At 37.5% G+C, this 13,991-nt stretch overlaps 1 long non-coding RNA gene across 1 annotated transcript; it reads left to right on the top strand.

Moving 5' to 3' along the window:
- The first annotated feature begins 3,788 nt into the window (after positions 1-3,788).
- Positions 3,789-6,968, top strand: LOC139197004 (uncharacterized). The gene is made up of 3 exons (XR_011581964.1): positions 3,789-4,221; positions 4,884-6,592; positions 6,733-6,968. It is a non-coding gene; the product is annotated as an uncharacterized lncRNA (long non-coding RNA).
- Positions 6,969-13,991: the final 7,023 nt, after the last annotated feature.

Below are 13,991 nucleotides of genomic sequence, written 5' to 3'. Positions count from 1 at the left end.
TGAAACAATCTTCTGCGGGAAAGACCCTTATTTTCATATGCTACAATTGAAAAATCTTAGTGTTAATAAGGAAAATCAATAGGACATTTGTGTACTACTTTGTGGTGTGCTTTTAATCCTAGCAATAACAGAGCTTTAAACTAGACAAAAGATGGCTGTTGTGAGGGAGATATCTTGAGAAGGACTGAGATCTGGGCTGATTACAGCTTTTGGATGCAAATATGGCTTGAGAGCAGAGTTTGTATGTTTGTTTGTTTGTTTGTTTGATTGGTTAAGTGTCCTTGTCTCTAGGGCCTCTTCCTCCTTTTATAGGTAGATTAGCCCGACTACAGTGACTTTGCTCTTGCCAGATGGCACTTGGAGGGTAGTGAGCCATCAACTTTTTACTTGTGTTGCCACTGAAAAATGTTTTTTGGCTGATTGTGAGTTAGTCCCCATCACTTGACATTTTAAATCATAGGCATATGGCCTATGCATTAATGAGAAGGCGCCAACTTGTCTTTGGGCTTGATGTTAGACTTTCGGCAAGTCTTCTTTTAATCGGCATCTTTGGGTTTCTACATACTTGCAGCCCATGGTTCAAATATTAATCCAAACAAATCGTACACCCACGTACCTCCCACTTGGTCACCTCGCTGGAAGACCACCACCTTGTGACCTTCTTTGCGTAGCTCACGTGCGGCAACAAGTCCGCTTGCCCCGGCGCCGATCACCGCAATGTGGCAGGTGGTCAATGGATGGGCTGGGGATTGCATTGTATGTAGCGTTGTGGGTATTGGTCATTGGCGAGAAGAATGCGAGTATTTAATTGAATTTATTGTTCATTAAAATAAGAGAGAGTGGGCTTAGCGGGAATATGGGTAGTCTATGTTGTTGGCGGGTCCGCGCAGGATGGGTAGCGGGGGAAATGGGAAGTCAACTAATTAGACATTGATTATTTAACTAGCTTGTTGAGATATTTGCATTGCCCTGCAAAGATACTTATTTTTAAGAAATAGACATTTAACTATTTAAGAATTGTAACCAAAACTGGGGTGAGAAAGACTTCTTGTCAAGTTAAAACCAAAATTTGAATGATTCCGTCCCTATCGTGTCTCTTTCTATTAAAACAACTGGCGCACCCCCTCATCTCTACACAAACAACTTTCACCTGGTTTGTAAGTACTTTTAAAATGATTAGAAATATTTATAGTGAAAACATTTCTGAAACCAATCTTTAGTAAAAATTCAAACGGATACTGAAAAAGTACTTTTTTGTAAGAAGCTCATATCAGGTTCTTTAAAGTGCCTTTGGAACTCATAAACCAATTTTACCAAAAGCGATTTTAGTCATTTTCAAAAGCACTTCTAAACAAACTCTTATATGGATTAAGTTAACCTACTTGCTTTTGTGATGTCTCGATTAAATAGTACAATGTAATTTGTAAGTTTCTCTTTCATATGATATTGCATTAGTATTATTTAGTGGTCAACTCGTTTATGTAAGTTGGGCTCCTATCCATACACGAAAACATTAGCTTCCCACTCAACTACACCAGAGTTGCTGTGAGTGACCGCACCATTAACGTTAGGCATCATGTTAGTAACAAGATTATTTTATTTAGGAACTAGAAATAGCTATAGAAATTATACCTATCAAATTTTCAATACCAGATGACTAACAAGATTATCTTATTTAGGAACTAGATACACACACACACTTGTGATTTAAAATTTTAAAAAGAACTAAATTTAATTCATGTAAAAAAATTAGTGGATTAGGGAAGTTAGAAAAAGTAGGAAAGAAGTAGACGTGGGTGCAAATGAGAGAAAGAGAGTCATTACTACAAAAAATACTTTGTGCGACCAAATAAGTTTGTTGCGTAAAATACAATTTTGTCATGCAAAACTTTGCGCGATGAAATTTTGGTAATGCATGGTTCGTCGCACAAAGCTCGTGAAGAATCGCTCGGACATTGAAATTTTAATTGTGACGATTAATTCTTCAATCACCCAACAAATACTTTGTTGAACGAATCTTTACCGTTAGTGATTGAATATTTAGGAAACTACTGTTGTAGTGAGATATCATGTGTCCACTCTGGTTACTTTGTATCCTAGATTGATGGACTTGTTTTGACTCCTAGATTCTTGAGTGTTCTTTTAGCCTTCTCGACATAGTTTTTGCTAAACTCGAGGCAAATTCAATATAAACCTGCTCACTATGGTGTTATGAACTGCATTGTTTGGTTATATGATGTGTGTCACTACTATATCTCACTGTGACACGTGTTTCATTTCCAAGTCTTGGGAAGCCTTCTTGAAGGCTATGTGTATTAAGCTTTGTCACGTACCACATTTTACCCTCAGACTAACGTTAGTCTGAAACGAGCTACTCAAACCTTAGTGGACATGTTGCATTTTGCCCGTTCTACAATTAGCATGGTTGTAACACATAGTTATTTTTATTTGAGCTGCTTGTAACTACTTTTACAATTTTTGGTTTTGGGTACGGCAATGTTGAGATGTAGTACGGAAATTTTATGCATAGCACATGATTGACAAAAGAGTATTGTGAACATGTATTTGAATGATCGAGATTACAATGTAGCAAATTATGTGCTATCAGCGTTGTCGCCCGAGAGGGCAGTACGTGAGTGCGATTGAGGCATTAATTGGATGATTTATGTGTATTTCCCAATGAGGGGCATGATGGTAATGTTGCACCCTCGGGAATTTGTTAATTACTTATCGAGACAATTGTGAGTTGTCAGTATTACGAGCTGCAGATTGTAATATCGATAACTTATTTATTGAACTCGTTCAACAAGTGGACATGTAGGTCTGTCTACGTTAGTATTTTATTTACTTATTTATACGTCTAGTTATTTATTTGTCGTTTGGGCTTAACTAAGTGATACTACATGCTTATTCTCGGAGTACGTTATACTACGAGTGCATAGGTGAAATCTATCTATGGTCGCTTTTGATTTCAGTACAATTATTTTAACTTTACTTCACTACATATGTATTTTGACGTTATGTTTTTATATATCTATTCTTGACCTTATATTTTTATAAAAGTCTTATATTTTGGTATTGTATCGAAGGAGAATGAAGTTTGAGTTTGGAGGCATGAAAGATGAATCATTGCAATCCGATCGTGACGGAATGGCATTCTCTTTTATGCAACCAATTTAACTTGATATCTTCCTTTACATATTTATTTTTCCCGCGGCCATTTCATTACTTTTGTATAACAAGTGATTTCAAATTTCGGGGATGAATTTTTTTTTTTAAGGTAGGTAGATTGTGACAACTCGTCCCTACTTTTACGGTTTTATTAATTTTTAGCGTGAATTGACAAAAATGCCCTAGAGGTGAGATTATTGACTTTCGTTGACCGTTAGTTCATGACTTGTATGAACTACTATTTTACCGTACTCTCAAAGTTCTCGATGAGATGATCGCGTAAGCGTAATCTGAATTGAAACCGGAGTTACGATAGGGGTTTTACGAAACTACAAATTCGAAAAGTACTTTTGTAAAGATTACTATTTATTATTTTATATATTTCTTATAATTATTATATTATTATTTTAACATTATTTTGTTATTACATTATTATTTAATAGTAGTTGAGGGAGAAGGACGGATGAGAGAAGGAAAGAAGAAAAGAAAAGAGGAAGAAGAGGGCTGCTGCCCAATCAGAGTAGAGAAAGGAGAAATGAGAGAAAAGAGGGGAATGGGCGACCAATGAGGAGTAGAGAGGGAAGTAAGGAATGAAACAAGAAGGAGAACAGAAGGGAAATGAAAGAATAAGAACATAAGGGAAGCCAAACTGGGTCTCCCTTAACCCTTGCGACCCGACCAACAAGAACCATAGAAACCAATGGTTTCCTAGCCAATTTTTGACGAATTAACCGAAGACACCACCTGGAAACCATCTCATGACCTCCCCTCTTCTATTTTTATTCATTAATTGGTGGATTTTAAGCCTAGGTTTTGTGATTTCGTACCAACGGCTTTGAAGGCACCTACAGCGGTGATCCGCCATTTATGAATCAAATTCCATCAACCACCACCCCTATTAAACTCTCCTTGATCCCAGGAACAAACCCCAAACAACCTTGGAGGCGGCGGAGCACCGGAGAAGCCGAATCAAAGGCCACCTTTTTTAGGGTTTCGGGCGGGTTCAAGGAAAATCGGAGCTTTTCTCAGTCAAATTGAACTTGGTCACAGGTATAAAACTTACTCTACTCATCAAGATCTTCATTTCTACAAGTCAGGGTGGCCGGCCACCGCGTGCGGCGGCAGCGCATGGGCAGAGACACCATTTGACCTCTCTAGGCTAAAATGGGTGCCCCAATTTCATATTAGACATCCGATTGATGAAATTCCATTGTTTGATTATATTTTCGTTAAGTTTCGATTCACAATCGACTTAGAAAGAGTTATAATCGCCCACTGCCTCGTTAAAAGCAACCTAATGGATCACACACCATGTAAGGTAATGATTGAAGGATTTACTGAAGATGAGTAAAGACATCTAATTAGTTTAATTGTATGTACTAAGGATTAATTAATATGTTACTTAATCATACGAAAGGTTCGTATTGGGCTTTTACATTAGTTTCGGGTTTCGGGGTCCAAAAGGGTTTTAATCCACAAGACCCATGGAGTTTAAGTTGTGGTGGTGGACTTATTACAAGTTTTCCACTCACTTAGAAAGACGTATAAAAAGCAAATTCATAGCCTTAACCTCTTTAAGGGTTTTCTCTGAGGAAAGATGAGAGAAATTTTGCTCTCTCTTTCTCTCTAGGAGGCCATGTAGGAGGGGGATACTAGTATATTCCTCCTCCTACATCACTCATCTTCTTCCTTTAATCATTCCTTGTTGTCAGAACTTAGAGGCCTTCAACTTTGGAGGCTTTTGGAGAATCCTTTTGTTCCATTAAATACAAGAAGACATGCAACTAAGAAGTAAAGTTCCTCCATTCATATCGATGAAGCCAAGGAGCATGAAGACAAAAGAAAGAAGGCCTCACATGTAGGGGTGGTTCGGTATGGGATCCCATACCGAAACCCTTGTCCCGATTCCCATACCGAAATTTTCGGGAATCCCAATTTCAATACCGATCCCAAACCAAATTTTCAGGAATCCCAATTTTCGGGAATCCCGAAATAGTTTCGGGATTTCGGGACAAATCGGGAATCCCAAAAATAATTTTGGGCTTTTGGGCTTTTGGGCTTTTGGGCTTTTGGACAAAAAAAGCTAATATTGGTCCAATTGGACAAAAACCTAATATTGGGCCTGCCCACTGAATGTAACAGCCCCCACATATGGGCTTAACTTTTATTCAACCAAATAAAAAAAATATTGGGCAAACATGCAATGTTTATAAGAGCAGAACGAACATTAGCAGTTCAGCTGCATTTTTCACTTGTAACATTAATAACAATGTACATTCAAAGTAAAATCTGACCCAATATATACATCCTATGATAACATTAACTTGTTACTTGTTTAATAATGCTCAAGCAACATGAGTATTACAATACTAATGATATTACTAACACTAACAGAGCAACAATCTATGCAATGACATGGACATGAAAGAATAAATGAGATGGTGGAACCTGCCAAAGCTAACAGAAAGGAGCATATTTCATGTCAAAAGAGTCTTGTACAGAGACATCGCCCATATTATCAGTTACTAGTCTTAGATCTATGCAAAATTTTTAAGTTATATCATCAGAAAGAATCAAAGACTACTCATAAAAAGTAGATCACTTTTCGTTTCTTGATAAATTATGTAATGGGATTTTAAAATGGTTAATGGCATGCGATTCATCACAAATGAAGTAAGGAAAATAATGTGCACATATTCAGCAAGCTGATCACAAGTAAAACAGATATAAATAAAAGACATCACCATAAACCTACCTCTTCATGAATTTTTGTAATTTCACGAGCTAGGACGCATTTTCTGAAACACAATTACAAACTCACCAAATCAGTTTTTTGTAAAACCACTAAGTCAGTAAAAGCGCATAAATCCATACATGGAAGTTTAATTTGTAACTCACCATAACAAAAACTAATATATAATCATTTTTTTCTTAAGTTAGTAAAGCTTTTATTGAAGTTGGTATTTTTTCTTAATACCTTTATTAAAATTGATTTTTAATCTGAAGCCTTAAAAGTATTTACCTTGAAACACCAAAAACTGAAGAAGTCTCTTCAAGAAACTGCTGAAGTTTGTGGGGAGGCACATAGAATATTTGGGTCGTCCCCTCATTTGCTGAAACCGTCAACCTCTCTCTTCTAGATCCAGCATGTTTAGAGAGAAATCCAACTGCAGAAGTATACTCAGTTTCAGAGTTCTATATACATCTTATCCACCAAGAAGAATATCTGCAGCATCATTTCCATGGAAAACTTACCAAACGTAAACTCATCCATGGAGAGGCCAGATGCAAAGAGAGCAGCCACAAAAGCAGACGGCCCAGGTATAGGAATAACAGGGATGTTTTCATCCACGCACAGCTTTGCCTGCAGCAAAACTTGAGAGAGATCCAACTGCAGAAGTATACTCGAGAGAGATCCCCAGTTCTGTAACCTGTCCTGTCCGTGAAAGACAATCGCCCTAGAGAGAATGAGAGCGGTGGTTGTGTGGTGAAGGAAGGCTGGAGAGTCAGAGACGAGAGTATGGTGTGGTGGTGGGTCGGTGGCTAGTCGGAATTCAACAGTATGGTGAGGGACGACGTTGGTGAGGGTTGGAGGCTCACGGCTCCGCTTCGAAACAAATGAACGGAGGAATACAAAAGTGAAATGTTATCATCTGACCTAAAAACAAATCGACGGCACAGATTAAATCCAAAACAATCAACGGTTGAAATAATTCTCTTATAATTAAAAAATTATATATATATATATATATATATATATATATTTTGGTTCGGTATGGGAATACCGAAAAAATGAAATGCAATACCGAATCCCATACCGAAAATTTCGGTTTGGTTTGGGATTACATCCCGAAACTTTCGGGAATTTTGGTTTGGGATTATTTTGGTTTGGGATCGGGATTTTTTTGGTTTGGTTTGGGATTTTTGGGATTTTTTTCCAGCCCTACTCACATGGGTGAATATCCTTTGCTAAGCAATGAGGTGCTTCAAAGGTATAAAAGTTTCTCAATTCACTTTGTTTTAGAGTTAAGTCTTGGTTCACCATAACTACTAGGCCTTGAATTTCATGGTGTAAGCTTTGTTTTAAAGTGCATAGAAACATGCTTCCGCCATCTAATATGCATGTATTATGTTGCTTAATGAACTTATCTTTCCAAAAAATTTCCTTCATGTGGTCAGTCTTCCTTTGCATTGAATTAATCCTTCCCTTTTATAGGCGCATGTATCTTTCTACATTTCCTTAAGGAATCCCTTGATTTCCATGCTTCTTCCTATCCTAGCTAAGTCTTCCTCTCTTTTTCCCTTGGTACAGCTATTACCTTCCTTTTTAGCGTAACATTGATGAACGTCGTTGCTCCTGTGAAGACTAAATCATGCACTTTGTTTAGAATGCCTTTTTTCCTGGTCAATCTCCACAGGTGTCACTTTTGGCAACGCTCATCCTTATTTTCCTTCCTCATTTTTCTGTGTGATCTAGGAAGGGAAAGATTCATTCTCTCCTCATTAGTGGACGCTTTGCACTAAACCTACACTTGATTCTAAAGTTTTGAATCCTAGTTTCTTCCTAAGTGGGCTGGTTGGCTTGCAAAGGGACACGGAAGCTTAGTTTGTTCTCTCCCAGAGCTATCCACACCCTTTAACATGACAAAAAAAAAAGGCAAAATAATAACGGGTTCGGGTCAACACAATAACTAATTCGGTCGTTATCGGGTCACCCATTAATAACGGGTCCTTAATGAGTTTACACGTTGGTAACCCGTGGATAGAACATTTCGACCTATTAAGAAACCAATTATTTGATAATTTTAAAGTTAAACTACTAAAAAAATTACTATAAAATATAATAGTCATAGTGTATATTGTATACTAAATATGTATTATTGTATTATTTGACACACCCGAACCCGGAATGTCCACCTATCCACCCAAATCACGATGTGCTCGCCGATACCTAGAATGTGATGAAGCCATAAATTGTAATGATGAGGAAAATGTGAATAAATTAAAACTTAAACGTGACTAATTTAGAATGCGCATGTTAGCGGGATTGAACCCATATCACACAAGTGGTTTCAGAGCATAGATAAATTACAGTAAAACAAGAGTAAGGACTTTTATACTGAAATGAGAAGTCCCCTACATAATAGCTTTTACCAGCAATCCTTATCGTCACAAAACCTCTACCACTAAAATCTTGGAGGGGTGAAAAATAGGGGTGAGTAAGCCTATAAAATAAGGATTTGTAAAACCTTTTCGAAAAGTGTAACCCTCACTGTAAAACAAGTATATAGTTTTCCAAAAATATTATAATACTAAAATGTAATAAGGTACCATGTAGCACGAGTCAAAGGATGTAAGGTACTACATCAAGGTATCTCAACATCAAATCTCAAATCGTTTTCACAAGAAATCAATGCTCATTAATTTATGTAGGCACACAAGTCCATTGCAGAGCTATTCAGACAATGGAACAGGCTAGGTATACTTCACTAGCTTCAAATCCATATAAAGTACGTCAAAAATGGTTGAGAAATGAATGAGAATAGTGAGTTTGAAAATTTTCCAGAAATCCGGCGAAAAATCAAGCTGCAGACGATGGCGACGGCGAGGACAACCGGAGAAGGAGACGGAATATTCTGTCAGAGTTGATGGAATATTCCTGACGGCGTCATGTAACGCCGTTAACTTTTGTTAGCATTTAACGGAATATTCAGTGGAATATTCCTGACGGCGTCAGGCTAACTGACGGCACTGGCCTGCGCGTGGGGGCGCATCTGGCCATGCCCTTGATGGTGCGTGGGGGCGTGTGAGCCGTCCAAAAATTATTTTAAAATTTTGGGGATGCTCGTGACATCGAGTAGGTCACGATGGTATATTTAAACCCTAGGTTTGAGCAAACTATGGGGGTTTTATTTAGGTTTCCGTATATGTGCTTTAATTAATTTTATTTTAGTTATTTCACATATAAGGGAAAAGTATCTCGAGGACGTTCGGGGCCAGGCTAGGCTCGAGGGCTACGACCCAGTGACGTACTTGTGAGTGGGCAATTTATTTTTATATCTATACGTATTTTATAGTTTCCAAAATTGCATAAATACATCACTTTGCGTATATATTGCCAAATAATTGAGAACTGCAATATAATTGTGATAAATGCTGCTATATGGTTGAGATATTACTGTGGAGCCAAAAATAATCACAAGGCGACGTGTGGATTTTTGGACAAAAGCCGGCAAAAATACCCTTGAGGAGCGGGCAATCATCCTTCAACCAAATCAAAAATGCCCAAAATAGGTAACAAATTCAAAGTTATTTCCTATATTTTTCACAAGGTAATTATTTCATAACCGTCAAAACATCCCATATAAATTACATAACCCCCAAAATATTTATTCCAAAAATGTGTTGATTAACCAATTAATGGATTAATTGCCTAATTAATCCATTAAATCACACATTAAACCATAAGTTACACCCTAAAAAATATCCAAAGGGGACCAGCCACCCTATCCCTATAAATAGACTCCCATTTTCACCAAAAGATCATTCCAACACACTTGCAAAGTTCCCAATACTCTTCAAACACTTTTCTCTCTAAATTCTAACTTTGGCATCAGAGGTTCTTCGGCCAAAGCCCCCCTCATTCATCGTGGGTGCATGAGGCTCTTGGCCTTGACCATAAGGTGTTAATTGTTTTGTAGGTGCAATTTTGTCCAAGATCAAGGAGGAAGAAATTTGCATCCACAATTACTATCATGGCATTCATACATATTTGTACGTGCTCATCTTGCTGCACCTCGGTGTTAGTACTCGCCCTATGGTCAGGGCCAGTCCTTCATGTGTATGTTCACCTCGCACCGTTCACTCGCCTTGGATCCAAGTTAGGTGCCAGTCCTGTCAGGTAGATTACATTAGGCAATCTGACTTGTATGTGACGTGCTTCTGCACCAGTCTGCACGTGATCGTAGTACTAGAGCATATTGATTACACCAAGTCCTATTCATCTCAGAAATTATTTATTCCAACTCGTGTATCAGCCTAGATGAATGAGTACTTAGCTATACTTGATTATCACATGATTATATTATTGTGGAATTTGATACATCATGACTTGGCATATTTATAATCTTTATACTGTCATCATATTGTTGATTTATTATTTACATACTTACGTAGTATGTTTTAAGGAAACTATACTTGTTTTACGGCGAGGGGTTACTATATTCGAAAATAAAGGATTTCATAAAAGCATTGTTTTGCTGACCCACTCAATTTTGTTTTTTGCCCCTCCAGGACCTAGATAGCTGTACTCTTTGTGGCACTTGAGGAATCCCCGCAGTTTTGGCATTCTCTTCTGTTTAGACGTACGAACTTATCACTGTTGTGTAATAAGTGTACTTTAGTTACCTTGACTACTCTTCTGTAGTCTCACTGTCTATTACGCTCTAAATAATTGTGATTCTGCACTCTTTCACTATTTAGTATAACTAGTTCTAATTAGTTTTAAATTTATTCACTTTTTGCATCACTTACCCTTATGGTTACGTCACCTCACGGTGATGGCCAGCATGCTTCGACCTACCCAGGTTAGGTTGTGTTAGCGCAACCTTTTTTTTAACTTTTTTTTTTTAATTTGAAATAAATGGTTTATATTTAATTTAAATTAGTTTAATTAAATTAACAAAGTAATTGATAAACAAAAAAATTATTTATTTATAAATTCAAATATTAAAAAAACACTACAAAATAGAATCATCCATGTTGACTACTTCGGTTGGCTGTTTATGTGCTGGGTCAAGGGGCTAGGAGGTTGAAGGAGCCTGAAGAGTAGCTGGAGCTTGGGGGAACTGAAAGCCAGACATTTAAAGGGCGTGTATAAGCTCACTTATCCTATTGTCCTGGGCCGCAATGTACGTGGGCATTCTGGGCTGCTATTTGCTGCTCTAGGTTCGCAACTTGTGTCGTCAACATTGCGACATGTCCTGTGCTCGAAGTGGAAGATGAGGCAGTTGTGTTACTAAAGCGGGCATTTCCCATCCCCTAGTAAACCTTCCCCGGCCTACGACCGAGTGTGCCCATCAAGATATGATGACCTATATCCTCGGTGTGAACAACGTCCTCTATTGGTGTGTTTAGAGGAGATAGGAAGCCACCTCTTACAAAACAGCTTGGCTCTTCTCCACCATAATTGCCATTAATAATAAAAACAATCTAATTAATATTTACATAAAAATTTAATTAATATTGATACTAATTATAAATCTAAGAACTACAAAAATTTACATGGGGCTGCTCGGCCAACTCATCGCCGGGGCAAAGGTATCCTTCCTTGAACATGTCAATCTCAGGAAACTTCGACCCTGCTTGAATTAAAAAATATTAACAAATATGTTATTAATTGTGTAATAGAGATTAAAATTTAAAATACAGAAAAATTAGGTTCTCATCCCTATTTTTCCTACTCCATTGATTAAAACCTTATTCCTTTTCAATTTTTGATCAAGGTCCCTAGATTTTAATAAACATCATTAATTATTTCAATAATATATATATATATATATATATTGCAGCTGATGGACGTAGTAACTGCGTATCTCTATGGGGATCTTGATATGAAAATCTATATGAAAGTTCTCGAATGACTTACATTGACTGGATCAAATATTTCCAAATCCCGGAACATGCTCTCAATTCAACTAAGGCGTTCACTCTACGGTTTGAAGCAATCTGGAAGAATGTGGTATAACCGTTTGAGTAAGTATTTGATTAGCAATATGGAACTATGCCCTTGTGTGTTCATTAAGAAGTCACATTCTGGTTTTGTGATTGTTGCAGTTTTTGTCAACGACATGAACCTCATCGAAACTTTTAAAGAGCTCAAGAAAACTGCCGCGCACCTTATGTCGAAATTTGAGATGAAAGATCTAGGAAAGACTCGATATTGTCTTAATCTTGAGATAGAGCACCGTTCGGATGGAATCTTAGTAACATCAATCGAACTACACCCAGAAGGTGTTGCACCACTTTAACGAGGATAAAGCGAAGCCTTTAAGTACTCCTATGGTCATTCAATCACTAGATGAAAAACTAGATCCCTTTCGTCCGAATAAGGATGATGAAGAGATTTTGGAGCTTGAAGTTCCTTATCTAAGTACGATAGGTGCTTTATTGTACTTAGCTCAATGCACTAGACCCGACATCTCCTTCAATGTTAATCTTCGAGCAAGATACAGTAATGCACCAACACGTAGACACTGGACTGGTGTTAAAGAGATCTTCTATTACCTTAAGGGTAATGCGGATTTGGGCTTGTTCTATCCTTACGGATCCTCGAGTGATGTCTCACCCCCTTATCTCGAGTTGATTCTTACCTTGTTGGTTATGCTGACATTATGTCTTTACTGTTGGAGGCATTGCAATTTCTTGGAGGTCAACTAAACAGACCTTAGTTGCCACTTAGTCTAACCATGCTAAAATGCTCGCCTTACACGAAGCAACTCTGGAATGCTTTTGGTTGAGAGCAGTTGTGGGCATATTCCAAGCTTTTGCGATCTTTACCCCGTCGTTGACATCTTGATTACAATCTATGAAGATAACGAAGCATGCATCGAACAACATAATAAGGGTTACATCAAATGAGACAACACCAAGCACATTGCGTCAAAGTTCTTCTTCTCACATCAACAGCAAGAGCATTAGAAGATTGAAGTCATGCAAATCCATTCACAAGACAATTTGGCTAACCTCTTCACCAAATCACTACTGAAGGCAACGTTTCAGAAGCTTGTTCAAGGAATAGGTATGCGTAAACTTTCTGAGTTGAAACATTGTTAGTTCTCGTTGGAATTAAGTCAAACTCAGGGGAGTATCCTTAAGTATACTTGCTTGATCTTAATATACTCTTTTCCCTACGATTAAGAGCATTTTCCCATTGGGTTTTTTCTACCCAACAATGTTTTGACGAGGCACCCACCTTGAGCTGATCATATCCCTGATGACGTACCATAGACATTTCATTTGACTTTGCATTTCTCATGCATTTTTCCTTGGTACATGAATTTTGTCCCTACTCGGGTTTTACCATTGTTGTCGGGTTTTTGTGAGACTTAGTTCCTTATGGAAGTTCCTACTTTACTTTGAGACTAGCATGTTCCCAAAATCAGTGTCGACGAGTCAACTTCCTCAACTCTACATGTTGCCAAATTTACTTGAGTATTTACAAATTCAAGGGGGAGTGTTATAAACTTCTTATTTAAGTTTGATTGTGTAAATCCTATATTAGATTTGATACTAGTAATTCTTCCCTATTAGGACTTGTATTCCTAGGAGGAGAAGGATTTCTTCCCTCCCTTATTACTATAAATAAAGGCACTGTGTAGTGGGGAATAACACATCCTCTACACAACCCTGCAAACACATCTCTCTCTATATTTTCTCTGTGCCGCCAACCCCCCTCATTGTCAGTTAAATATAGGTGATAACAAATATAATATTATAGTTGTTAATTATCATTTTTTTTTAGTCCGACACTGCACCAAACACTACACTAAGTCAGTTCAACTTAGTGTAGTTGAAGCCAATCCAACTTAGTCTCTAAAACTAGTCCAATATGAGACAATCGATGCAACAAACGCACCCATACAATGTTAGAAGGGCAATCACTAGGTTTTTTGTTTATTTTAGTTTAAATGTTAGAAGTGTAAAATTGAATTTTTATTTTTATATAATGTTATATTTACACTAAAATGTGAGGAATAGAAATAGATACCGCACTCTATTCACACTATTTGAACATTTGACTTACAACTGAAAGGAGGTCA

This window comes from Malus domestica, chromosome 06 (genome assembly GCF_042453785.1).
Source record: "Malus domestica chromosome 06, GDT2T_hap1".
NCBI lineage: Eukaryota > Viridiplantae > Streptophyta > Magnoliopsida > Rosales > Rosaceae > Malus > Malus domestica.
This window is presented reverse-complemented; position numbering and strand designations above follow the sequence as displayed.